Source organism: Malus sylvestris, chromosome 2 (genome assembly GCF_916048215.2).
Source record: "Malus sylvestris chromosome 2, drMalSylv7.2, whole genome shotgun sequence".
NCBI lineage: Eukaryota > Viridiplantae > Streptophyta > Magnoliopsida > Rosales > Rosaceae > Malus > Malus sylvestris.
In genome coordinates this window covers 36,120,257-36,147,645 of record NC_062261.1, presented here as the reverse complement: position 1 = coordinate 36,147,645, position 27,389 = coordinate 36,120,257, and the positions used below count along the sequence as shown (strand labels likewise).

At 36.4% G+C, this 27,389-nt stretch overlaps 1 protein-coding gene and 1 long non-coding RNA gene across 2 annotated transcripts in view; both read left to right on the top strand.

Moving 5' to 3' along the window:
- The window catches only part of LOC126588980 (disease resistance protein RPV1-like), a 107,672-nt gene that overhangs the window by 75,048 nt on the left and 5,235 nt on the right, over positions 1–27,389 (top strand). The window lies entirely within an intron of this gene.
- On the top strand, positions 25,325–27,263 carry LOC126589201 (uncharacterized). Its single transcript, XR_007611762.1, has 3 exons — positions 25,325–25,661; positions 25,769–25,886; positions 26,660–27,263. It is a non-coding gene; the product is annotated as an uncharacterized LOC126589201 (long non-coding RNA).

Genomic DNA, 27,389 nt, shown 5'->3' with positions numbered 1-27,389 from the left:
TTGCATTAATATGTGATATTGTCTAATTATTTCAATAAGGAAGGTTTTGCTCGAAGTCCAGAATCAAACCCAGATCATCCATTTCAAAGACCAGTTGGCACTCCCCCATTAATGCAAATGCTAGTTGCTTACAAGAAGTGACAACCGATGTAAATTCACCAACTCTGAGCCCAAAAGTGCTTTTTGGATGGCAAACACGTAAAAAGGCTGATAACTCACTACCCTTCAATTACTTTCGGGCAAGAGCAGAAATAGGCCTGGCAAACGGGTCGTGTCTGTCATGTTCGTGTCGTTTTCGTGTAACACCTGTTATCTTAACGGGTCGTGTCGTGTCACACCCGTTATCTTAACAGGTCCTTAACAGGTCGAGTCACTTTAAAGTGACCCGACCTGATATGACCCGTTAAGAAAAATATTTTGTTTTTCTTAAATTTGCACAAACCACACATTGCCACATAAATATTACTTCAAAACATTAAAACACATTTGTCGTTTAAGTACTACATCCACACTCGAATACCTAATAAAAAAATAATACATACACTACTAATCTATTACAAATATTAAATGTGCAAGGATATGCAAAATGAAAAAGTTTTTGTTTTCAAGGTTATGAAGTCTTTCTCAAAAGTTTAAACCTCAATTTACAAAATCCTCGATTTACATTGATCATCATGAAATTGTATTGGAACTTTGGCTTGATCTCAGCCGATCCAATGGTCATCAATTTTTTAAAATTTAGTTTAATATATATATAATTATATTTTATAATTATTATAGTTTTTAGGGGTATAAAATTGTTAAATTAATATATATAATTATTATAGTTTATTCACATTTTTGTTAAGTATAACATAAGATTTTGTAATATCCACTAGTGTAAATATTTTAAATTGCAGATCGAATTCATTCTTTATATTCATATAGGGTCAAGGAGTGTAGCTGTAAAAAATCATCAAAATCAGAGTTAAAATAACCGTTCAATCGTGATTTTTCGTTTTATAACCGTCGAAAAGTTTTGTCCCGTTCTTGATCTTTGAATGTTTGTTTTTTGCAATTTTTGGCGTATGCGATCTCGAAGTATATACAAACATGTTTGACAGTTGGATCGTTGAAACTAGTTTCGTAGAATGCGTGTATCTCATCAAAACAATAGATTCACTAACACTTAAAAGTTTATTCATACTTTCATTAAGTATAACATAAGATTTTTTTGTATCCACAAGTGTAAATATTTTAAATTGAAGATCGAATTCAATCATTGTATTCATATAGGGTCAAGGAGTGTAGCTGTCAAAAATCATCAAAATTGAAGTTAAAATGACCGTTAAATCGTGATTTTTCTTTTTCTAAGCGTCGAAAAGTTTTGTCTCGTTCCTTGATATCTGAATAATTGTTTTTTGCAATTTTTGGCGTATGCGATATCAAAGTATATACAAACATGTTTGACGGTTGGATCATTGAAACTAGTTTCGTAGAATGAGTATCCTATCAAAACAATAGATTCACTAATACTTAAGAGTTTATTCATACTTTCATTAAGTATAACATAAGATTTTGTGGTATCCAGTAGTATAAATATTTTAAATTGAAGATCGAATTCATTCATTGTATTCATATAGGGTCAAGGAGTGTATCTGTAAAAAAATCATCAAAATCGGAGTTAAAATAACTGTTAAATCGTGATTTTTCGTTTATAACCGTCGAAAAGTTTTGTCCCGTTAATTTATCTCTGAATGTTTATTTTTGCACTTTTTGGCGTATGCGATCTCGAAGTTAATACAAACATGTTTGAAGGTTGGATCATTGAAAATAGTTTCGTAGAATGAGTATCTCATCAAAACAATAGATTCACTAATACTTAAGAGTTTATTCATACTTTCATTTAGTATAACATAAGATTTTGTAGTATTCAGTAGTGTAAATATTTTAAATTGAAGATCGAATTCATTCATTGTATTCATATAGGGTCAAGGAGTGTAGCTGTAAAAAATCATCAAAATTGGAGTTAAAATAATCGTTAAATCGTGATTTTTCGTTTATAGCCGTCGAAAAGTTTTGTCCCGTTAACTTATCTCAGAATGTTTGTTTTTTTTGCAATTTTTGGCGTATGCGATCTCGAAGTATATACAAACATGTTTGACGGTTGGATCATTGAAACTAGTTTCGTAGAATGAGTATCTCATCAAAACAATAGATTCGCTAATACTTAAGGGTTTATTCATACTTTCATTAAGTATAACATAAGATTTTGTGGTATCCAGTTGTATAAATATTTTAAATTGAAGATCGAATTCATTTATTGTATTCATATAGGGTCAAGGAGTGTATCTGTAAAAAATCATCAAAATCGGAGTTAAAATAACTTTTAAATCGTGATTTTTCGTTTATAACCGTCGAAAAGTTTTGTTCCGTTAATTTATCTCTGAATGTTTTTTTTTTGCAATTTTTGGCATATGCGATCTCGAAGTTCATACAAACATGTTTGACGGTTGGATCATTGAAAATAGTTTCGTAAAATGAGTATCTCATCAAAACAATAGATTCACTAATATTTAAGAGTTTATTCATACTTTCATTAAGTATAACATAAGATTTTGTAGTATTTAGTAGTGTAAATATTTTAAATTGAAGATCGAATTCATTCATTGTATTCATATAGGGTCAAGGAGTGTAGCTGTAAAAAATTATCAAAATTGGAGTTAAAATAATTGTTAAATCGTGATTTTTCGTTTATAACCGTTGAAAAGTTTTGTCCCGTTAACTTATCTCAGAATGTTTGTTTTTTGTAATTTTTGGCGTATGCGATCTCGAAGTATATACAAACATGTTTGACGGTTGGATCATTGAAACTAGTTTCGTAGAATGAGTATCTCATCAAAACAATAGATTTGCTAATACTTAAGAGTTTATTCATACTTTCATTAAGTATAACATAAGATTTTGTGGTATCCAGTAGTGTAAATATTTTAAATTGAAGATCAAATTCATTCATTGTATTCATATAGGGTCAAGGAGTGTAGCTGTAAAAAATCATCAAAATTGGAGTTAAAATAACCGTTAAATCGTGATTTTTTGTTTATAACCGTCGAAAGTTTTGTCCCGTTAACTTATCTCAGAACGTTTGTTTTTTGCAATTTTTGGCGTATGCGATCTCGAAGCATATACAAACATGTTTGACAGTTGGATCATTGAAACTAGTTTCGTAGAATGAGTATCTCATCCAAACAATAGATTCATTAGTACTTAAGAGTTTATTCATACTTTCATTAAGTATAACATAAGATTTTGTGGTATCCACTAGTGTAAATATTTTAAATTGAAGATCGAATTCATTCATTGTATTCATATAGGGTCAAGGAGTGTAGCTGTAAAAAATCATCAAAATCGGAGTTAAAATAACCATTAAATCGTGATTTTTTGTTTATAATCGTCGAAAAGTTTTGTCCAGTTACTTTATCTCTGAATGTTTTTTTTTTTTTGCAATTTTTGGCGTATGCGATCTCGAAATATATACAAACATGTTTGACGGTTGGATCATTGAAACTAGTTTCGTAGAATGAGTATCCCATCAAAACAATATATTCACTAAACTTAAGAGTTTATACTTTCATTAAGTATAACATAAGATTTTGTGATATCCAGTCGTGTAAATATTTTAAATTGAAGATCGAATTCATTAATTGTATTCATATAGGGTCAAGGAGTGTAGCTGTAAAAAATAATCAAAATCAAAGTTAAAATAATCGTTAAATCGTGATTTTTCGTTTATAACCGTCAAAAAGTTTTGTCCCGTTACTTTATCTCTGAATGTTTGTTTTTTGCAATTTTTGGCGTATGTGATCTCGAAGTATATACAAACATGTTTGACGGTTGGATCATTGAAAATAGTTTTGAAGAATGAGTATCCCATCAAAACAATAGATTCACTAATACTTAAGAGTTTATTCATATTTTCATTAAGTATAACATAAGATTTTGTGGTATCCACTAGTGTAAATATTTTAAATTGAAGATCGAATTCATTCATTGTATTCATATAGGATTAAGGAGTGTAGCTATAAAAAATAATCAAAATCGGAGTTAAAATAACTGTTAAATCGTGATTTTTCGTTTTATAACCATCGAAAAGTTTTGTTTGGTTACTTTATTTTTTGCTGATACGATCTCGAAGCATATACAAACAAGTTTAACGGTTGGATCGTTGAAATTAGTTTTGTATAATTCGTATCCCATCAAGTTCAATGATGTGTGTGTGTGTGTGTATATATATATATATTTATTTATTTATTAAGTATATTTAAATCTATTTATTTTGTACGTATAATTGACCGATACACGGAGTAGTACATCACGTGTCATTATAAAAATAGTGGGATATGTCATATGTGTGATAAAAAGTTAATAACTTAAAAAAAATAAAATTTCTCACAACTTTTATTAATTTTCATTTTTCCCTCTCTTTTTTGTTTCATTTTCAGCTTTTCTTATAATTTTAACTTTTCTATCCCTTCTTTTTCTTCAAAGGGCAGCAGCCTACCCATCTTTCCCTCTCTTTTTTTGTTTCTTTTTCAGCTTTTCTTATTATTTTCATTTTCCCTTCCTTTTTCTTCAAAGGGTGCGGTAGAAATGGAATGGAATTATGGAATCAATGGATATATATATAATTATTATAGTTAATATTTTGGCGGTATAATTATTATAGTATATATAATTATTATAGTTAATTTAATATATATATATATATATATATATATATTAGTTTTTAGGGGTATAAAATTGTTAAATTAATATATATATAATTATTATAGTATTTTTTTAGGGTTATAAAATTATAAAAATAATATTCTGCTTATCGTGTATCGTGTTACCCACATGCACCGTTATCTTAACAGGTGCTTATCGGGTTACCTGATAACGACCCGATTCGTTATCGTGTCGACCCAAACACTTGTTAATTTCGTGTCGTGTCGTGTCAGGTTATTGGGTCGTGTCAGGAATTGCCAAGCCTAAGCAGAAACAACACAACTTGTCCAATTCGTCTATAAAAGGGGGAAGAGGGCCCAGAGACAATGACGCTCAACCAATCAAACAAACAAACATACAACTTGTCTCTCAGCCAAGCAAATACCTAGAAAGTTGTGCTTTGTCCAGACTTTGCACCCTTTCAGCCTTAAACTTCCTTAGAAAGAGATCTTTTGTCTATGTAAAAGCTCTACTACCTTTTTCCTAAATGTTGTAGTATCGATCTCTCATATGTAAACTCTTTTCCAGTCATCCCCTTTAGTACTCAATACTTTTGTAACTGCCAAGAGAAGAGACCGCAAGATGTTTTAACCTTGCCCGACAAGGTGAAATCTTGTCCGACTCTCTTTGTTTTTGCCTTTTCATTAATAGATCTAGTGTTATAATGTATCCCTCAGTATATATGCAAGTCATTTTCGGTCTCTTGATGATCCAAAGTTCCATTAACTCTCAGATCTGGTTCATTTAGTACTTTTACTATCATAAAAGTAAATGAAACGCATGTTTTGATCAGATCTGGACCTCCACCCTTTAAAGCATACAAGATAAAAAAAAAAGTCCATGATCTCAAAGCATAGAAAAGAACTTAATGTGGACTTAACCCATCCACGACAATCCTTTGATAATGAGAAGTCAGAATAACTTGGGACGCAAGTAATCGGCTTAAATACACTCATTCTACATAATCTATATAGAGATAGCAGTGGCACACCTCAACACTTAGTTTTGATTGCGAGCCTCACGACCTACACCTAAGGCCCGACAAAGGCACCTTTCAGAACTAACTCTATCATCTTCTTTCAGCCCAACAAGGGAGCAAGAGCCTGCTAGCCAACCAAAGTGCCAACTCATCGGGGAGCGGTGTGCTCAAACCAGGGACCCTTCCCAGTGAAATTCCTGCCCAAACATAGTTTTAGCACGCCCGATGGGATTGTAAATCTTGTATGCCAAGAAGATAAAGGAAGGAACAAACCTTCAAGTGGGAATCAAAACAAAAACCACCAGGATCTAGCATGGCAAATCTCCCTGAAGACTTGCAAGGATCCGTCTTGATGGAAAGCCTGACCCCTTCTGAGAAATTAGGAGAAAATGTCACAAATGAAAATTTGCAGGCTACTATGATGGTTGTGATAAGGAGCATGGAGAGAAACTCTCCACATACAAGAGAGGAAGTAAGCAAACTTTGTTCCTTAACAGGACATCTGCAAAGGAGGCTGAATCTGAAGTACCTTACCCTAGAAAATGATCGTGCTAAAGAAACCATGAGGGAAGCCAGCCCGGTGAAGGAGCAAGTTATTCCTTTGTTTCCTTTACTTGAGAAAAAAAAGAGTGAAGAGAAAAACAAGGAAGAATTCGGAAATATTCATCCAATGTTGAAGACAATCAAGGAGCCAGAGTTGCCCAACCCTGTGCTATTTTTATTGGATAACAGAGTGCAGTGCAAGTCAGAAAGAAAGCGGTTATTGAAAGAACTAAAGGCTAATGTGACGATAGATGCTAACTATTTTCTACAAGCCCCAGTAAACATGATCAACCTAACATGGAAAGAGAAAGGGAAAAGGAAAGCTACTTTGAAGGTAAAAGTTGAAAGGCGACAAGTTGATAGGCCAACTGAAGGAACTATCAAGTTGCCCGAAAAGCCTAAACCAGTAATAATCAAAGGGGTGGTTTTGTGTAGTAAATGTCAGTATGAGTGCGAGCTAGAAGTACCAGCGACAGGAGCCATTCTTGATCAGGAGTTGATTAAGAGAAGGGATAGAGAAGAGCAGGAATCCCACAGAAGTATCATGCGGGCAGCTAAGAAGGAAACCTCTTAGAACGTCTTCCAAAGATTGGGAGGAGACTCTCAGCCTAAAAAATTGTCAGGAGTATTCATAAACTATGAAGCTTCAGAGGAAATGGAGGACAAGAAGGCCAAAGTACCAAGGTGGATAGATGTTGGGTTACCCTAACCAAGTTATGACGGTAGAGATGTTAGAAGGAAGGAAATAACAGTAAAACCGATCACTAAGAAGAATCTTGCCCGACTCGGGCGGATAGGGTATGTAGTCAGAAGGGATGGAAGACCCGTTAAAGAAATGGGAGCCTCTATGATCAGAAGGGTCCAAAAGCAACATAAAGCCCACATGAACTCATTGAAAGTCCCCACCACCTCAGAGACCTCTAAGAATGTAAAGATGGATAAGGTACCTGATGAAGGAAGAAATCAACCTCATTGGAGGAGTAAAACTGAGGTAAAGAAGGCAAACAGCAAAAATGAAGGGGAATGAGACCATGTGCAGCCAAATCCCCATCCCGGGAAATACAAAATCTTGAGGAAAGCTCAAGAGGACATGATGATGATGCTTGCCCCAAGATGGAACCTAGAACCGATCTGCTTTGGAACTATTTCACTCGAGAGAGGGTTGCCCGCACCATTGTTGATAAATACTATCTGTGAAGTTCTAAAACAACTGTCGAACTTTGGCATAACCTAAGAATAAAGGTTGCCTGAGCTAATGCTGCCCGATGAGGCACATGTTTGGTTATATGAGTTTATGAACTATATCGGGGGCAAGGAGAAAGATTCACCTGGACCCAGCAACTTCCACGTAAATATGACATATGTTTTATCAGCCATGTTTCGCGCTGAGCATGATCAACCTCCTATAATGGAAGGTGATTGCTTGGCGACGGAACCAATGATGGTGCATGTTAGTGTTGAGGAGGCGGGACAAGGAAAACCTAGCCATGCAGGATTGACCGAGCAATCAATAAAAAAGCCTGAGAGGGTATACTCGGACAAAATGGTCTTTGTTCGCTCGAGTTCAACCCTGGCCAACCATCTCAAGCCCATATATGTAACTGCGCACCTGGAAGGAGTACCCTTAAAAAAGGTCTTGATTAATAGAGGGGCTGCGGTCAATGTGCTGCCATATAAGCAGAAGAAGATTCATTGCTAATTTAGCTGGCAAGATTCAGCCGCTAACTCCTTTACTAAAACTAAAAGACAAAAAAGAATTTGAATGGGGCCCACCACACCAAGAGGCTTTCGACAACATAAAAGCTTACTTAGCTTCTCCGCCAATGCTTATGCCACCTTAGAGAGAAAAGCCATTAAAACTTTATACCTCTGCCGCAGAGAGGTCAATTGGAAGCTTGTTGGCCCAAAACAATGAAGGTGGGAAGGAACTAGCCATATATTACCTCAGTAGAATCTTGACTGAGGTAGAGACAAGATATACTTCGATGGAAAAATTATATTTAGCTTTGTACTTTACTGCTTGCAAGCTAAGGCATTACATGTTGCCTTGCCACATCCACATCATTGCCAAGACTAATGCAATCAAGTATATGTTGTCAAAACCAATGCTAATTGGGAGGATTGGAAAGTGGATCCTAGCACTTTCAGAGTACAACTTCCAGTATGTGCCTAAAAAAGCAATGAAGGGGCAATCAATTGCAGACTTCTTGGCTGAGCATTAAGAGTCTCAAAATAAGATTGTCAACATCCCAGGAACTCTAGAGGTAGCCAGTATATGGGTCCTGCCAGGAAGGGCCTCATCAGGCAAGGAATAATGGATCCAGCAAGAGATAAAGAGAATAACTAGCCTTTGGATCACTTATTGGAAACTATATTTTGATGGATCTTGCACTCATAATGCTGCGAGAGCTGGGATTGTCATCATCGATCCCAAAGGCTTTCATCATTGTTATTCATTCCTCTTAGATTATCAAGAGACTACCAACAATCGGGCAGAATATGAGGCACTGATAATTGGCTTGGAGATTCTAATGGAATTGGGGGCAACCGAAGTAGAGGTGTTTGGCGACTCAGAATTAGTGATTAATCAACTAAGTGGAGAATATAAATGCAGACACATCACCATGACCGGTTATTACTTGGTGGCCACTCAATTGTTAAGTTATTAGGGCACTGAAATATCAGTCGGCCACATCCCCAGGGAATCAAATGTAATGACCAATGAGATGGCCCAATTGGCTTCAAGAGCCCAGATTCGAGAAAGAAGATTTGAGGTAGAAGTAGAGATGTAAATAAGAAATCTTTCTTTTATCTTTAATAGAGGATTCAGCTTGGATGTAATGACCGAAGAGCCCGAGATAGAAGATTGGAGATCCCTCATTATTCAGTATCTGGAAGATCCTTCTTTTCCCACAAGTAAGAAAAATAGGCTACAAGCAACTGAATATATGTGGTGGGAAAAAAATCTGCTAAGACAGACCCCGGATGGATTGTTGTTGAAATGCTTAGGCCATGAAGAATCGATAAAAGTCATGGCTGAAATACATGAGGGAATCTATTGAGCTCATCAAGCTGGAACCAAGATGACGTGGTTGCTTAGGAGATACGGTTATTTCTGGCCTGAGATTGAGAAAGATTGCAAAGCTTATGCTCGAGGGTGTGAAGAATGCCAAAGGCATGGACCTCTCTAGCATGTGCCCTCTATGCCCTTAAGCCCCGTGGTCAAGCCTTAGCCTTTCAAAGGGTGGGCAATGGACTTCATTGGGCAAATTCACCCAGCCTCTCGCAAAGGGCACACATTCATAATTGTGGCAACAGATTACTTCACCAAATGGGTAGAAGCTTCAGCAATGAAAACCATAACTTCAGCTACTGTTAAAAAGTTCATCGAAACCAAGATCTTACACAGATTTGGAGTGCTTGAGACAATTGTCAGAGACCGCAGGCTATCTTTCATTTCAAATGAAGTAGAAGAACTTGCTAGTAGGTTCAATATAAAGATGATTCAATCCAGTCCTTACTACCCCCAGTCAAATGGTTAGGCGGAGGCCAGCAACAAGATCTTGGTAAACATTATTAAAAGAATGGTGGCCGGGGATCTAGAGAAATGGCATGAAAAGTTAGGAGACACGTTGTGGAGCTATAGAACTTCCAAGAAGGCAGGAACTGGAACTACTCCTTATGCTCTAACCTTCGGGCAAGATGCCATAATTCCCATGAAAATTAATGTAAGTTTGGTCAGAATTCAAAACCAGTTCGAGCTACACAGTGAAGGGTATATTCAGGCTATGTGTCAGGAAGTGGAAAACCTTGATGTAGCCCGAATCGAAGCTCTAAATACAATTTAAGAAGGAAAGAGAGTCGTTGCCCGAACTTACAACAAAAAGGTAAAAATGAAGATTTTCGAGGAGGGACGCTTAGTATGGAAGGCAATCTTGCCCTTAGGAGCCCAAGTGAAGGGCTTTGGGAAATGGAGTCCGACTTGGGAAGGCCCTTTCATTATTCATCAAGCATTGGATAGGGAAGGATATTATTTGGCCGATTTAGAAGGAAATTCACAGAAACATCCAGTTAATGCTAAATTTATGAAGAAATACCATCCAACTTTATGGGATATTAAGGATTGTTACGTCTAAGAGGTTTAATTGGTTTGAGAGATCTAAAGATAATTAGCATTTTCATCACAGCTGAGTTGAAAAAAAATGAAAGTGCAAGCTAAAATAAAGTAAAGAGAACATTTTCATTTCATTAAATGATGAAGTTACATGAAGATTTTACTCAACTCATCTGAAGCAACTATCCTAGGATGATATGACGGCATAATAATGAAGATTCTACTCAACTCTCCTAAAGCAATAAAATCCCTCTGCATCCATGCTTGGAGGAACCATGGAGTTATTTAGGTACACTAAAGTCTCTCTGTGGAATGGAAAAATTAAGACCAGAGAATGAGGCTGAGACCCATTACCAATCTCATGGTTGAACCCGTCATTCGAATCAATGAGAAACTGATGGATACTTTGACACTTGAGGAGAAGAAGGCTCGGGCTGATGATAGTTTTCTCGAAACTTTGATATTGATCCCAAAGCATACTCCTATGATGATGAAGTGACCAAGAATGTAGAGGTTAAGATTTGCCTTAAGCATGTTGCTTTTTGCGGCTATTGAAGCCTAAGATATCTATGCAGGTCCCAAGGAAAGCACTTCGCCCTCATCGAAGAAAAGCTCAGTACGCAGACCAGCCAGAAGGCGATGAATGCTATAAAGCAAGTGGCACATGGTGGAAATCTCCTCACTAATCTCATAAGAAGGCTGAGTTCAAAATTCTAGGAGATATCAAAGCCAGGAAGGATTTTATGAAAATTCTGAGAAGTTCAGAAAATATTGAAAGCTCGAAGGTATTGGGATGCTTAAGCAAGTGGTCAAGGGGGGAATTATAGTGAACAGTTAACTTGGAGATTGGATTCGTAGGTTAGCATAAGAGTCTAAAGTGTAACGACTGTTTTAATTAACACCAGTCCTAAGAGAAGGCGTGTGCATGTGACGATTGTTCAATCATTATTTACGCCTCGATCTGCAGGCTTAACAATCATTGAAGGGGGCACTATTTAGGTTAATATTTAAACTTTGGGCTTTCAGGAAGGAAATCCCAAGAGAGTTCAATAAAGAAGGTTTTGCCTGAAGTCCAGAATCAAACCCAAACCATCCATCTCAAAGACCAGTTGGCACTCCCCCATTAATGCAAAGGCTAGTTGCTTACAAGAAGTGACAACCTATGGAAATTCACCAACTCTCAGCCCAAAAGTGCTTTTTGGAAGGGAAACATGTGAAAAGGCTGATGACTCATTACCCTTCAGTTACTTTCGGGCAAAAGCAGAAACAAAACAGTTGGGCCAATTCGTCTATAAAATGAGGAAGAGGGCCCAGAGACAAGGACACTCAACCAATAAAACAAACAAACATACAACTTGTCTCTCAGCCAAGCAAATACCCAAAAAGTCGTGCTTTGTCTAGACTCTGCACCCTTTTAGCCTTAGACTTCCTTAGAAAGACATCTTTTGTCTATGTAAAAGCTCTGTTACCTTTTTCCTAAATGCTGTAGTATTGATCTCTCATATGTAAACTCTTTTCCAGTCATCCCCTTTAGTACTCAATCCTTTTGTAACTGCCAAGAAAAGAGACCGCAAGATGTTTTAACCTTGCCCGACAAGGTGAAATCTTGCCCGACTCTCTTTGTTTTTGCCTTTCTATTAACAGATCTGATGTTATAATATATCCCTCAATAGATATGCAAGTCACTTTTGGTCTCTTGATGATCCAAAGTTCCATTAACTCTCAGATTCGGTTCACTTAGTACTTTTACTATCGTAAAAGTAAATGAAACGCATGTTTTGATCAGATCTGGACCTCCACCATTTAAAGCATACAAGATAAATAAGAGTCTTTGATCTCAAGGCATAGAAAAGAACTTAATGTGGACTTAACCTATCCACGACAATCTGTTGATAATGAGAAGTCAGAATAACTTGGGGCGCAAGTAATCGCCTTAAATACACTCATTCTCGTTAGTTTTGATTGCGAGCCTCACGGCCTACACCTAAGGCTCGACATAGGCACCTTTTAGAACTAACTATGTCATTTTCTTGCAGCCTGATAAGCGAGCGAGAGCCCGACAGCCAACCAAAGTGCCAACTTCTCGGGGAGCTGTGTGCTCGAGCCAGGGACCTTTCCTAGTGAAATTCCTGCCCGAACAGATAGTGTTGGGAGAGAAAACAAAAATTCAAAATTTGAGGATTAATCTTATACAAATTACCTTCGATTGGTGATGATTTGGAGCCACATCGCCCCAGTTTCTCTAGAATTGACCGGAAATTCATCGGAAAAGCCATTGTGAATCGCAGAGAGAGAGAGTCAGGAAAGACGAAGTGAGTCATGAGTAGCAAGGAGAGAGAGTCGGGAGTGAACAGAAGGGCTAAAGAAAGAATGATGAAATCTTGTAGGCTTTGTTCAAGATTCTGACTCAATTACCATACCAAACTTTTGGTATGACAAAATCTATTTTCATTACCGTGCCACAATTTCGGTATACCGAATTTCAGCATGTCAAATAGTTTGGTTGGAATGATATGGTAATGGTAATTACCACTTTATTTTGGGCCAAAATTTGATTTTTTTTTCCCAACCTAATTCAAGGCTCAAACGTGTTTTGGCCACTCCCTTTATGTTTCTAAAACTTTTTTATTTAATTATGATAATTTTATAGAGATTCATTTAAGAAACAAGAAGTAAATAGATGGAAGAATTGCTGAAAGAACCCAATTTCCCTAAAAAAAAAAGTACAAAGATACCTAAATTCCATCTCTACATTCTTTAAAATTGTACAAAAATTAACTTGATAAACGAAGCCATAGAGAAAGACATCACAATTTGATGAAGGAGAAGATGAGATTGACTCTGGAGAGAGAGAGAGTTGCCGAAACTAGAGCAATAGAGATGAAGTCGGTGGCTAGATAAGTGAAAAGATGAAGAGTCATAACGGAAGAAGGCTTAGGTTTTTTTATTGGGAAAGTAGAGGTTAGAGGGTGAGATGATTGGATAAATGACTAGGAAAAAAATATGAAGTGCATATATAATGATAATAATACCTAATTATATATAAATGATTAAATAAATGATATAATATTAATAGTAGTGGTACAGTATGGTATACCACTGGTAATGATTTTGAATACAATTAATGTACCAAAAATGTATGGTACAGTACGAATGTCGTACCATTACCAATGGTAAATTTTTTTTGCACAACTTTGGTATGGTACGATTGGTAATTCAGTTAGTATGGTAATTTGGCAAAAAATTCCACCCTTACTCTTACCTAACCCTACCCCCACCTCCAAAATGGATGATGACCAAAAATATTCCAATCTATTCTGTTGGATTTGGAATCAAGAGGGCTAAAGTGTCATTTCACAATTAGGAACCCAGCCCAACAACTTGAAAGCTGAACACGGGGCCCAAATAGAGCATCCCAACCCAGGTGAGCCCACAATGAAACACACAATGGCAAAAGAGTTAATAAGTTAACATCGAAGACCATTTCTATCATCAAGATGAATAGTGTGAATTTCCCTTCCAACATGTGTATTTATGCCAAAGATAAGTCAAGACTTTGGACCTAGTATTCTGTGTTAGAATTATTATTACAAAACTAGGAAGGGATCCTGTCAATTTATAGTTGTATTTAGTAAGATTGCGATGGTAAATACCACAATATCTCTTGCAAGACCGCATTAAGAAGCATTTTTTCAGTCACACATTATGGTAGCACTTCGTTTTGATTCATAAACAAACTATATGCTTTGTCTTTGTCTTGGGTTACAGTATAACGTTTGACGATTAAATTTGTAAGACGATTTAGCATTTTTTTTTCACAAGTTTGCTATTCTTGCCAAATGCTCAAGTATTCTTTTTTCCTTTTTCTATGTTTTTCATGCATGAAGTTGACTGACTTGAAACTATGAGTATAATATTGATGACACAATACGATCTGCAAATGAATGTTTCTTATAGCACGCATATCCATGTATAGCAAGCAAAGTATCACTTCATTCGTTCTTAGGTACTGTAATGTCATTTTTATTTAATTTTTTTTAACAAATGATATTATCTACATTAAGAGGGGTAGACTTAGCCTCACAATGAGCTAGCAGTAGTGTGGTCCATAGTATGGGTTTGTGAATCAAATTCCGTAAGCTCAACTCAAGGAATATGAGTGAGGCTTTGACTTCATTTATATAGAGTTTTAATACAAGAGTTTGTTACATATTTGTTATCTATACAAATATTCAAAATACAAAACATATATCAGATTTCAATAGATAAAGATATACTATGGTTTCTAAGGTTATGATAAGCTTTGACTAATATTCAAAGGGCTGGAACAGTTTGGAATGGCGGGAACTTGAATTTCAATTAGAGAGGAGACAAATTGCTGAGTTGGCAGAATCCTTGACTTGGATTGCTGACTAGATTTATCAGTTTTGTCGTTTAAAGTGTTTGAAAATATCGAAAAGAGTTGAAAGAGGAGGAAAGCACATGTAAGAAGGCAACGACAGCGCACTATCATACAAAGGCAACATGTATCCCATGCCCTTTTTCGTCTTTTCACTGTGCAACTGAGAAAACGCAAGATAGAAATTGAACTATAAAACTTGTGCTTAGGAACAGTTTTTTTCCGATTGCGCTTTAGTATATATAATATTGAAAGCTTGAAGGTACTGGGATGCTTAAGCAAGTGGTCAACGGGGGAATTTATAGTGAACAGTTAACTTGGAGATTAGATTCGTGGGTTAGCATAAGAGTTTAAAGTGTAACGGCTATTTTAATTAGCGCAAGTCCCGAGAGAAGGCGTGCACATGCGACGACTGTTCAATCATTATTTACACCTCGATCTGCAAGCTTAACAACGATTGAAGAAGGCACTGTTTGGGTTAATATTTAAACTTTAGGCTTTCAGGAAGGAAAGCCCAAGAGAGTTCAATAAAGAAGGTTTTGCCTGAAGCCCAGAATCAAACCCAAATCATCTATCTCCAAGACCAGTTGGCACTCCCCCATTAATGCAAAGGCTAGTTGCTTACAAGAAGTGACAACCGATGGAAATTCACTAACTCTCGGCCCAAATGTGCTTTTTGGATGGCAAACACTTAAAAATGCTGATGACTCACTATCATTCGGTTACTTTCGGGCAAGAGCAGAAACAACACAGTTAGGCCAATTCGTTTATAAAAGGGGGAAGAGGGCATAGATACAAGGACACTCAACCAATCAAACAAACAAACATACAACTTGTCTCTCAGCCAAGCAAATACCCAGAAAGTCGTGCTTTCTCCAGACTCTGCACCCTTTTAGCTTTAGACTTCCTTAGAAAGACATCTTTTGTCTATGTAAAAGCTATACTACATTTTTCCTAAATGTTGTAGTATCGATCTCTCATATGTAAACTTTTTCCGGTCATCTCTTTTAGTACTCAATCCTTTTGTAACTGCCAAAAGAAAAGACCGCAAGACGTTTTAACCTTGCCCAACAAGGTGAAATCTTGCCCGACTCTCTTTGTTTTTGCCTTTCCATTAATAGATCTGATGTTATAATATATCCCTCAGTAGATATGCAAGTCATTTTCGGTCTCTTGATGATCCAAAGTTCCATTAACTCTCAGATCTGGTTCACTTAGTACTTTTACTATCGTAAAAGTAAATGAAACTCATGTTTTGATCAGATCTGGACCTCCACCCTTTAAAGCATACAAGATAAATAAAAGTCCTTGATCTCAAGGCATAGAAAATAACTTAATGTGGACTTAACCCATCAACGACAATCCTTTGATAATGAGAAGTTAGAATAACTTGGGGCACAAGTAATCAGCTTAAATACACTCATTGTAGTTAGTTTTGATTACAAGCCTCACGGCCTACACCTAAGGCCTGACAAATGCACATTTCAGAACTAACTCTGTCTTCTTCTTGCAGCCCGACAAGCGACCGAGAGTCCGATAGCCAACCAAAGTGCGAACTCCTCAGGGAGCTATGTGTTTGAGCCAGAGACCTTTCCTAGTGAAATTCCTGCCCGAACAGATAGTGTTGGGAAAGAAAACAAAAATTCAAAATTTGAGGATTAATCTTATACAAATTACCTTCGATTGGTGATGATTTGGAGCCACATCATCCTAGTTTCTCTAGAATTGACCGAAAATTCATCGGAAAAGCCATTGTGAGTCGCAAAGAGAGAATCATGAGATATGAAGTGAGTCGTTAGTCGCGAGGAGAGAGAGTCGGGAGAGAACAAAAGGGCTGAAGAAAGAAAGATGAAATCTTGTAGGCTCTGTTCAAGATTCTGACTCAATTACCATACCAAACTTTTGGTATGACAAAATCTATTATCATTACTATGCCAAACTTTCGGTATACCGAATTTCGGCATGTCAAATACTTTGGTTGGAATGATATGGTAATGGTAATTACCACTTTGTTTTGGGCCAAAATTTGATTTTTTTTTCCTAACCTAATTCAAGGCTCAAACGTGTTTTGGCCACTCCCTTTGGGTTTCTAAAACTTTTTTATTTAATTATGATAATTTTATAGAGATTCATTTAAGAAACAAGAAGTAAATAGATGGAAGAATTGTTGAAAGAACCCAATATCCCTAAAAAAAAGTACAAAGATACCTAAATTCCATCTCTATATTCTTTAAAATTGTACAAAAATTAACTTGATAGACGAAGCCAAAGAGAAAGACATCACAATTTGATGAAGGAGAAGATGAGATGGACTCTGGAGAGAGAGAGAGAGTTGCCAGAACTAGAGCAGCAGAGATGAAGTCGGTGGCTAGATAAGTGAAAAGATGAAGAGTCACAATAGAAGAAGGCTTAGGTTTTTTTATTGGGAAAGTAGAAGTTAGAGGGTGAGATTATTGGATAAATGGCTATGAAAAAAAAAATATAAAGTGCATATATAATTATAAGGGTAAAAGACTGTTTACTACCCTCATGTTTCATGGTTTTCAACATTTAATATATCAAGTTTTTTTCGTCTCAGAGTCATACCTAAAGTGTAAATTTTGGGACAGTCGCATACATTCGTTAGTCAAATTGTTAAGTCTCCTGTTAACTGTGACGTGGCACCCATGTGGACAATTACTGGGCACCACATGTCATCTACGTGGAAATTAAAAATAAATTATTTATAAAATAAAATATATATATATATATATATATTAAAAAAAAAAAAAAAAAAAAAAAAAAAAAAAAACCTTCATCTTCCCCAGATTCAGAGGAAGAAGAAAATGGAGGAGGAAGGAAGAAGGAGAAGAATGAGGAAGAAGAAAAAAAAATGTAGATTCGAAGGAAGAAAAAGAAGAAGAAGGAAGAAGAAGGAGGAAGAAGGAGAAGGAAAAAAAAAAAAAAAAAAAGGGAATCTGCAACCCAGATTCGGAGGAAGAAGAAGAAAAAGAAGAAGAAGAAGAGGAAGGAAGAAGGAGGAAGGAGAAGGAAGAAGGAGGAAGAAAGAGGAAGAAGAAAAAAAAAACTTCATCTTCTCCCGTTAACTGTGACGTGGCACCCATGTAGACAATGACTGGGCACCACATGTCATCTACGTGGAAATTAAAAATAAATTATTTATAAAATTAAAAATAAATTATTTATAAAATTAAAAATAAATTATTTATAAAATTAAAAAAAATTATATATATATATATGTCACAGCCCGTTCCAAAATATTACATTCGTGGCTGTGAATGGACGAAATTGCCCTTAAGAAATACTAAGTATGTGAAGCTCAAGTTGATAATTATCTAGGTTCCTAAGTTTTGAAAATAAAATGGAATTTAATAAGGATGGAACTTAGATTTTTATGTTAAAATTTTGTGGTTTAGAGTTGGGGATTGGAAAAGGACCACGTGGGATCCCCATTCCTTATTTCCCTCCCCATTTCCCGTATACTGTCCTTCATACTCTCTTTCTCTTCCTCAGACCTCACTCTCTCTCTCTCACCCTCTCGAACACACGGGCAACCATCAAAACCACCTAAAACTATTACCAACGCCGGATTTAAAACCACCATTGCACTCCTGAGGACTCCACGATCACGTAGGTACCAGTTTAAGGTAAGTTTCACTTCGAAAACCCTAGTTTCTAAAGTTGCCGTGAATGTGTACTGTTCATGAGCTTTGAATTGGTTGATTTTTAGGACAATCCAAGCTCATAGTGAGCTTAGTGAGGTCCCAAGGAAGCTCGGAGTGCTTCGTTGGAAGGATTTGGACGTCGGGATCACGAGGGTTAAGTTTGGCCGGTTTTGCTTGGATTTTTCCGGTGAGATTTAGTTGTTTTTGAAGCTTAAAAGTAGTATATTGTGATTCTACATGTTGAGGGCTTTAAATTGATATATTATACGAAGAAAATGGTTGAGAAACGAAGGAGAACGAAGCATTTGAAAATTCCCCAGTTTTCCGGCCACCGGAAAAACCAGTCCGGCGAACCCGCGAGGAAGAAGGTGCGCGTGGGCGCGCGTGGACCCGTGCCTTCCTTGGCGCGTGGGGGCGCGTGCTACAGTAAAAAAATTATTTTAAAAATATGTCGACGTCCGTGACGTCGAGTAGATCACTATGGTATATTCATATACCCAAATTGAGCACCGTATGAGAAAGTTATTAAGGATTGTTGGTTAGGTGTTCAAATAACGTTTTATAGTTTTCGCATTAGGTGAAAATGTGAATTGATGATCCGACCGTTGGATCGTTACCAAACTTTAATACGTTGCAATACGTAATGTTTGAGGATTATTGGAACTTACGGATTGGGAATCCGAGTTACGGATCTTCCGGAATTGGAGTTGTAAGTTCATAAAATAAAATGTTAACCGTCACTTAGTTTTGGAAATTGACGGAGATCCGACCGTTGGATGGTAATGAAATTTTAGGATGTTATCCTAGAGATATATTGTGGACCTTTGGAAGTTATAGATTTAAAATCTGAGTGGTGGATCTTCCGGATCGATCTACGTAGTGACGTATTTTATATAAGTTATATGTTCTATCGATATGAATTCTGAGGTTGGAATTGATTATTGTTTTAGGCGCCGATCGTCATGACGCCTTGGCGTATTGTGCTAGGGAGTTGTAGGGCGAACTCCAGGTGAGTGGGCAGTTTTGTTTTCCGTATATATATATACTTGACGCTTTCCCAGAAATTGAATTAGAATGAAATTATGTTTCAAATGAAAGGTATATAGAATGATATGAAAACGTGAATTGAAAGATCATGCATAGAAGTATATGAAATATATATAGAAATGTGAATCGAATTGCCATGCATGAAATGATATGAATTGATATATGATGCATATGTATGAATTGGTGCGGCGGACGCACAGGTGAGTATCAGGTGAGTATTTAAATACTGTTATGATGATGTTGATATATATATTGAGCTCAAATCCTGCACCATAGTTTAGTGCTTATAGTATTCACCGCATCGCACGCTCGTTTTGGATCCAAGTAGATGCTGGTCGCACAGTCCACGCGGAGTGGGTGCGACGGGTCAGTCGAAGAGTGTTAGTGAGATTTCGACTGGTGGGTGACCTTAGATTATGTGCACAGATGATTGATGAGAAAGCACTAGAGCGTAACTTGTGTGCAGAAGGCCGGACAGGTCACAGAGGTGACTCCGGCAGAGTGAGAGTGATAGATTTTGAGCTCTAGGTTCAACCGTACATGGCTATTAGAGGGCCTCCGGTTGATTACTTTCTTGCACCTGATATGATTATTGTTGATGCATCCATACTTAACTGTTGAATTAGACATGGCATGGCATGATTGATAAAGAAAAATGTTGAGATAGTAAAAATGAAGTTTGAGAATATATATGTATATTTATATTTTACATTTCTGGGAAAGTATACAGGTTTTACGGAGAGGGGTTACAACGTTTTGAGAAATGTTTGGATTTGGAAAAGAATTGTTTTACTGACCCACTCAATTTTGGTTTTGCGCCCCTCCAGGTTCAGGAATCACAAAGGTGTGGTGACTACGAGGAATTCGACGGTGTTCTGACAGATTGGACAAAATTAGGACTCACCTTCGGGTGTATCAACTTATAAATTGTATCTTAAAGCTTCCGTACTGTGCAAATGGTCACGTCACTCTCACGTGACGGCCAGCATGCCCTCCTTCGGGACGGGGTGTGTCATATATATATATTAAAAAATTAAAAGAATTAAAAATAAATAAATAAATAACCTTCATCTTCCCCAGATTCGGAGGAATAAGAAGGAAAAGGAAGAAGGAGAAGAAGGGGAAGGAAGAAGGAGGAAAGAAGAAGGTGAAGAAAAAAAAAAGTTGCAGATTCAGAGGAAGAAGAAGAAGAAGAAGAAGAAAAAAAACAAACAAACTGAATCTGCAACCTAGATTCAGAGGAAAAAGAAAAGAAAAAAAACTTCATCTTCCCCAGATTCGGAGGAATGAGAAGAAGAAGAAGAAGAAGAAGAAGAAGGAGAATGGAGAAGAAGGGGAAGGAAGAAGGTGAAGGAAACAAAAAAAAGTTGCAGAAAAAGAAGAAGAAGAAGAAGAAGGAAGAAAAAAAAAAAACCGAATCTGCAACCTAGATTCGGAGGAAGAAGAAGAAGAAGAAGAATAAAGAGAATGGAGAAGAAGGGGAATGAAGAAGGAGGAAGGAAGAAGGTGAAGGAAACAAAAAAAAGTTGCAGAAAAAGAAGAAGAGGAAGAAGAAGAAGGAAGAAGAAGAAAAAAAAAACCGAATCTGCAACCCAGATTCGGAGGAAGAAGAAGAAGAAGAAGAAGAAGAATGAGAAGGAGAAGGAAGAAGAAGGTGAAGAAAAAAAAAGTTACAAATTCGGAGGAAGAAGAAGAAGAAAAAAAAAACCCCCGAATCTGCAACCCAGATTTGGAGGAAGAAGAAGAAGAAGAAGAAGAAGAAGAAGACGAAGGAAGAAGGAAGAAGGAGGAAGGAGAAGGAAGAAGAAGGAAGAAGGAGGAAGAAGAAAAGAAAAAAAACTTCATCTTCCCCAGATTCGGAGGAAGAAGAAGAAGAAGAAGAAGAAGAAGAAGGAGAAGGAAGAAGAAGGAAGAAGGAGAAGAAGGGGAAGGAAGGAGGAAGGAAGAAGAAGAAAAAAAAAGTTGCAGATTCGGAGGAAGAAGAAGAATGAAGGAGGAAGAAGAAGAAATTTATTTTTAATTTCCACGTGGATGACATGTGGAGCCTAGTCATTATCCACATAGGCGCCACGTTACAGTTAACAGGAGACTTAACAGTTTGACTAACGGATGTATGAGACTGTCCCAAAATTTACACTTTAGGTATGACTCTGAGACGAAAAAAAACTTGATGTACTAAATGTTGAAAATCACGAAACATGATGGTAATAAACAGTCTTTTACCCTAATGATAATAATACCTAATTATATATGAATGAATAAATAAATGATATAATATTAATAGTAGTGGTACGTTATTGTATACCACTGGTAATGGTTTTGAATACCATTACCGTACCAAAAATGTATGGTATGGTATGGTACAAATGCCGTAACATTACCAATGGTATAATTTTTTTTGCACAACTTTGGTATGGTACGATTGGTAATTTAGTTGGTATGGTAATTTGGCAAAAAATTACACCTCTACTCTCACCTAACCCCACTCCCCCCCACCAAAATGGATGTTGACCAAAAATGCCCCAATCTATTCCGTTGGATTTGGACTCAAGAGGGCTAAAACGTGATTTCACAATTAGGAACCTAGCCCAACAACTTGAAAGCTGAACACGGGGCCCAAATAGAGCAGCCCCACCCGGCTGAGCCCACAATGAAACACACAATGGCAAAAGAGTTAATAAGTTAACATCGAAGACCATTTCTATCATCAAGATGAATAGTGCGAATTTCCCTTCCAACATACGTATTTATGCCAAAGATAAGTCAAGACTTTAGAGCCTAGTATTCTGTGTTAGAATTTCTATTACAAAATTAGGAAGGGATCATGTCAATTTATGCTTCTATTTAGTAAGATTGCGATGGTAAATACTGCAATATCTTTTGCAAGACAGCATTAAGAAGCATTTTTTCAGTCGCACATTATGGCAACACTTCGTTTTGATTCATAAACAAACTATATGCTTTATCTTTGTCTTGGGTTACAGTATAACGTTTGACGATTGAATTTGTAAGACGATTTAGCATTTTTTTCACAAGTTTGCTATTCCTACCAAATGCTCAAGTATTCTATTTTCCTTTTTCTGTGTTTTTCACGCATGGAGTTGACTGATTACTTGAAACTATGAGTATAATATTGATGACACTATACGATCTGCAAATGAATGTTTCTTATAGCACGCATATCCATGTATAGCAAGCAAAGTATCACTTCATTCGTTCTTAGGTACCGTAATGTCATTTTTATTTATTATTTTTTTAACAAACGATATTATCTACATTAAGAGGGGCAGATGATAGACATTTTACCACCTGCAAAAGTATGGATAAAGACACTTAAAAATACTTGTAAGGGTACAAGGTTGTCGTAGTATAACAGCTCAAACAAAGTCGTTCTCCATAGGGATTGAATGAATAATCTATGTTAAAACCAAATCTTAATTAATTATTTGAAAACAAAGTTTGCAAAAGGTTGATTTTATGACCTAAAATATTAAAAACGAATTTAATTAAAAACAATGAAATAAATTGCAAGGTAAAGTAATTAAAAGAAAATAGTTTTGAAAAATAAATTTGAGTGCTAGGGTTCCGTCGTCACCTAAACAATCCTACATAGTTTTGCCAATTACTTATGAATTACACATGCATATTTTGAAGGTTAGGTTTTCCTAAAGTATGCCCTACTTGGAACCCTCAACATAGAACGTATATCTAACATGCAACCCGTCTGTGGCGTCCAGATCGAATATGAACATGCAAGACTCATTAAGTTTTGTGAAAACCTTTTGAAAAACCATATAACTCATAAGACGTGTCGTCCATCCTAAGTAGTTACACATATTAACCACAAGAAGCCAGCGCCAATTTCAGGGACAGCCCTCCACCAAAATTGCATTAAATTACTTTTCTAAAGATCCTAATGGTGGCCAATCATCAAGACAATTAGATAGTTTCAAGCACAGTGATTAATAACTCAAAACTTGCATGCATAATATCATAAGCAAATTAGAAAGAGACTACATATTCTTGCTAAGGCTCGTGGTCTCACCCCTAGCAAACAAAACTAGTTATTAACAAACATAAAACAAAATATTATTAAGAACATTGAAAGACAACACCTTGAAAATAAACTTCAATCCTCCAAAATAGTGTGCGTGTGTTCTCCCTATGTTGTGTTCCTCCTATTCCTAATAGCTAAAAAACCTTATTTATACTACTACAAAATAAAACCCTAAAAGGTATTGGAATGAAACTAGGAAACCTAATAAAATAATAAAACAAAAAATAAAAGGTTTCCTATTTGAACTAGAATTCGGAGTTCTCAGAAAATCACATTTTTGACTGACCAAATAAACTCTGATTTGGTCCCAAAAGGTATATTTTGAAAGCTTGAGACGTCCCCTACAAATCCTCTGAGGGAATCTTCCTCAAAATATGCCATTTTGACCTCCAAAATACCCAAAATATCCAGAAATGTTAATTTGGAAAAGCTGCTCGCTGGGTCTTCTTTTTATCACCATGGTCAAACGGTTTGGTAGAAAAATCTGGAATTTTGATACAATCATCTTGAAAGGCACACGAACATCCTCTAATTGGAATCACTCCAAAATTCATCCGTTTGATCACTTTATGCTCCAAAGGAAGTCGAGTGTCCTACATTGGAAATATATAACAAAGTATCAAAATTCAACCAAAATAACCAATAAATTATATCTAAGATTAGGGTAAAATATATAGTATAAAAGTGACTCATCAAATACCCCCAAACTTAGCTTTGTGCTTGTCCTCAAGCAAAACAAAACTCAAAAAATAAAAATAAAAACTAACAAACTAGAAACTTATACAAAAATTAACTAAGACAAATTTTCACCTTCAAGTTGCAATCCATAGAAAATGTTAAAAATTAGAACATCTTTTCAAAAGTTCCAACTAATCCCACTACAGAGTCTAAGCCATTTAGAATCAATTAGAAAAGAATTCATGAAATTCCTTTGGTGTGGAGTGAACCAATATGGTTAAGGAGACTCGACTCAAACATTTACCTCTCGTCCTTTTATTCTACACATACTAACTTTATATATATTTTTTTATTTTTTCCTTTATTTTTTCCTTCTTTTCAATTTATTTTTCAATAGTAATAGTAGTGGTCGTGTAATGCTAGTTCATTCGAAACCAACTAACCACCCTGCCCCATGCCAAGACTCGACTGTTTGACACGAGAATCACTGTTGATTAGGCAAGACTGGCCCGGTTACTAAGTAAAGTCTCGGGTGAAACAATTATTAATTTATTTATAACAATAACTAACTTTACTTGAAACAAAAATTAAAATCAAACTTAGACTAAAAGTAAGTATTTCAATCTCACTCCCTACAAACCATGTTGATGTGAACGTGCAAATTTTTAAAAGTATAACTCATGAATTAGTGTCTAAGCAACGATAAATAGAAAAGACTATTGTGAGATCAACCTTCACCATGTCCATTAGTTCTAACATTTAAAATAATCTATGGATATTAACTTAAAAAGAATGAAAATTTTTTATTTGACTCAAAAATTAAAAATATAAAATTTCTTATTTCCCACCCCAAACTTAAATCATACATTGTCCTTAAGGTGTGGAAAATAAAAGAAAAACATCGAGCAAAGACAAACAAAATAAACTAGGAAAGGAAAAATAAAAACAGAAAAAGAAAATATAAAATAACAAATAAAAGACAAAATTTAAAAAAAAAAAAAAAAAAAAAGGATTGGACACACCTGGAATAGTTCGAACTTTGGACCTGGAGCTGGAGACAAGGCGCAGTAAAAACAAAGAAAATGTGCCTGGCGCTGGGTTTGAACTCTTGACCTCGGAGGAGTACCAAAGGCGCGCGCACGTAGATAAACCAAGTTTCAGATCTCTCTCTAACTTCCGACAAGCTGCGGTTGGAGAGCTCGCCTTTGCTCACTAGCTTCGAGCCCAGAGCCGCTCCTCTCTCTCTTCATTTATCCAGACTCTTCCTTCCATAAACACCTTGGTTGCTGCAATCAAAACCAAATCTTCTTCCCTAAAACTCTCAGATCCGAGCCACAACCCCCAAACTTAAACTCGACTTCTCCCCTGCCCCTGTTCTTTCATCTTTGTTCATCACCTCCACAGATTTCCTGTACCATTCCGACACCACAGAGGTAGAATGCAGCCATCCTTTTCTCCATGTCTTCTCAATTTCTTCTTGTGATTTAGAATCAGAGTAAAATCGATACTAACTCTCTTCCATGTTTGTGTCATATGGTAGTAGCCTCGTTTGTTAACTGAAGAGAACATGAAAAATGAAGGAATGACATAAAATCGTGGATCCAACGGTCAAAATTGGGAGCGGAGATATCAAAGACCTGCGGATCCGAGATTATAAGGTATGTATCTGCCCCATCTTCTTGTGTTTCACATTCGAGCAGGAACCAGCTTGATCTGTGAATGTGCTATATGCGTATGTTGGTTTAAAATTGCTGAATATAATGAACTGTATGATGTGGGCCTGTGTAACCGTATATGAATATGATCTCTACATGCTCATAATTTTCCTTTGTGTTTGTGCATGTTTCCTGATGATGAATGCTGAGCAAAATTTTGCATGAAACTTGATCTGCAATATGTGGACTCTTCTGCACACCTGGATCCCCGATTATTTGAATGTATGAATCCACGAGTAGTTGAGAGAATCAGTTCCGAATGCAGCCTGTAATCACTAATAAAAAACATAACTAGATAAGTAAAAAAAATAACAAGAATTTAAAGCTGCATTTTTTTTTTGTTCAAGTTTCTGAATTTTTTTTTTTCTGTAATTAGGAATAAAAAAAGGAAAATAAAATAAACGAAATGAGAAGAAAAAAGTTAGAAAGATTGGGTTGCCTCCCAATTAGCGCTTTATTTAACGTCTATAGCTAGACGGATTGGAATGAATGTGGTGATCATGTGATTTGTTCTTTTAGAATCAACCACTCTTTTGCAGCATCAGAGGTTAATTGTAGGTACGGAGTGAGTTGATGTTGATCAGTGATTGAATTCTTTATAATTGCCCTTATATGTGAATGAGTCATTGTGATTAAATAGAGTCCCCTGCAGAATGGTTTACGTCTTTGCCGAACTGACTTAAATCTTGTATTTAACACCCACAATTTCTGTATAGGTCGAATGTCTTGGAGAAAGATTGGGCTGCTGTTAGGCTTGTTCTTCTTCCCATTGTAGAATGTAGCTTGCTGAATGGACCTGCCCAGATTTGCTTTAAATTTGATGGGTTGTGTATGTGCACTGTCATGTGAATTTCCAGATTCTGATTTGTTGTGAACAACCCTGTGCAACATGTCAGTTATGATGAGTTCCGGCAGCTTGCTTGGTTTCTTTGCAGCCTCTTGATTGGGCATGGGATGCCATATGGACTTCAGTCAAAGCAGGTCCGGAGAAATTTCAGAATCATCGAGGGCTGTTTCCTCCCTTGGGCGTGGACAATTGGCAGATTGCTCCACAATTTCTGCACCAATCTCATCTTGATCTTCAAAGCATTTCCCACAGCTCAATGCTTGAATCTGAAATCCTTCATTGGTTATTTCTATGTATAACTCAGTTGATTCCCACAATTTAGAGAGCTTTTCCTCCACTGAAAGCTCTTGCGGCATATTAGACTGCTCAAAACAGAGCTCAAGATGCTTTTGTAAATTTAGGGTGTAGAACTCTGAATATGGATTGCTCCAATTTCTTTTTGAGTCGTTTATCATAGGTCTTTAAACAGCAAAGTGCACAAATTGTAGGTTTAAATCCATAAAAATCTCATTCTGCAAATTTAATCCATAATGGCAGTCCTCCGGGTGGCGTCTCCATCATTGAATTGCTACAGTGCTCTCAAAGATCAACAAACAACA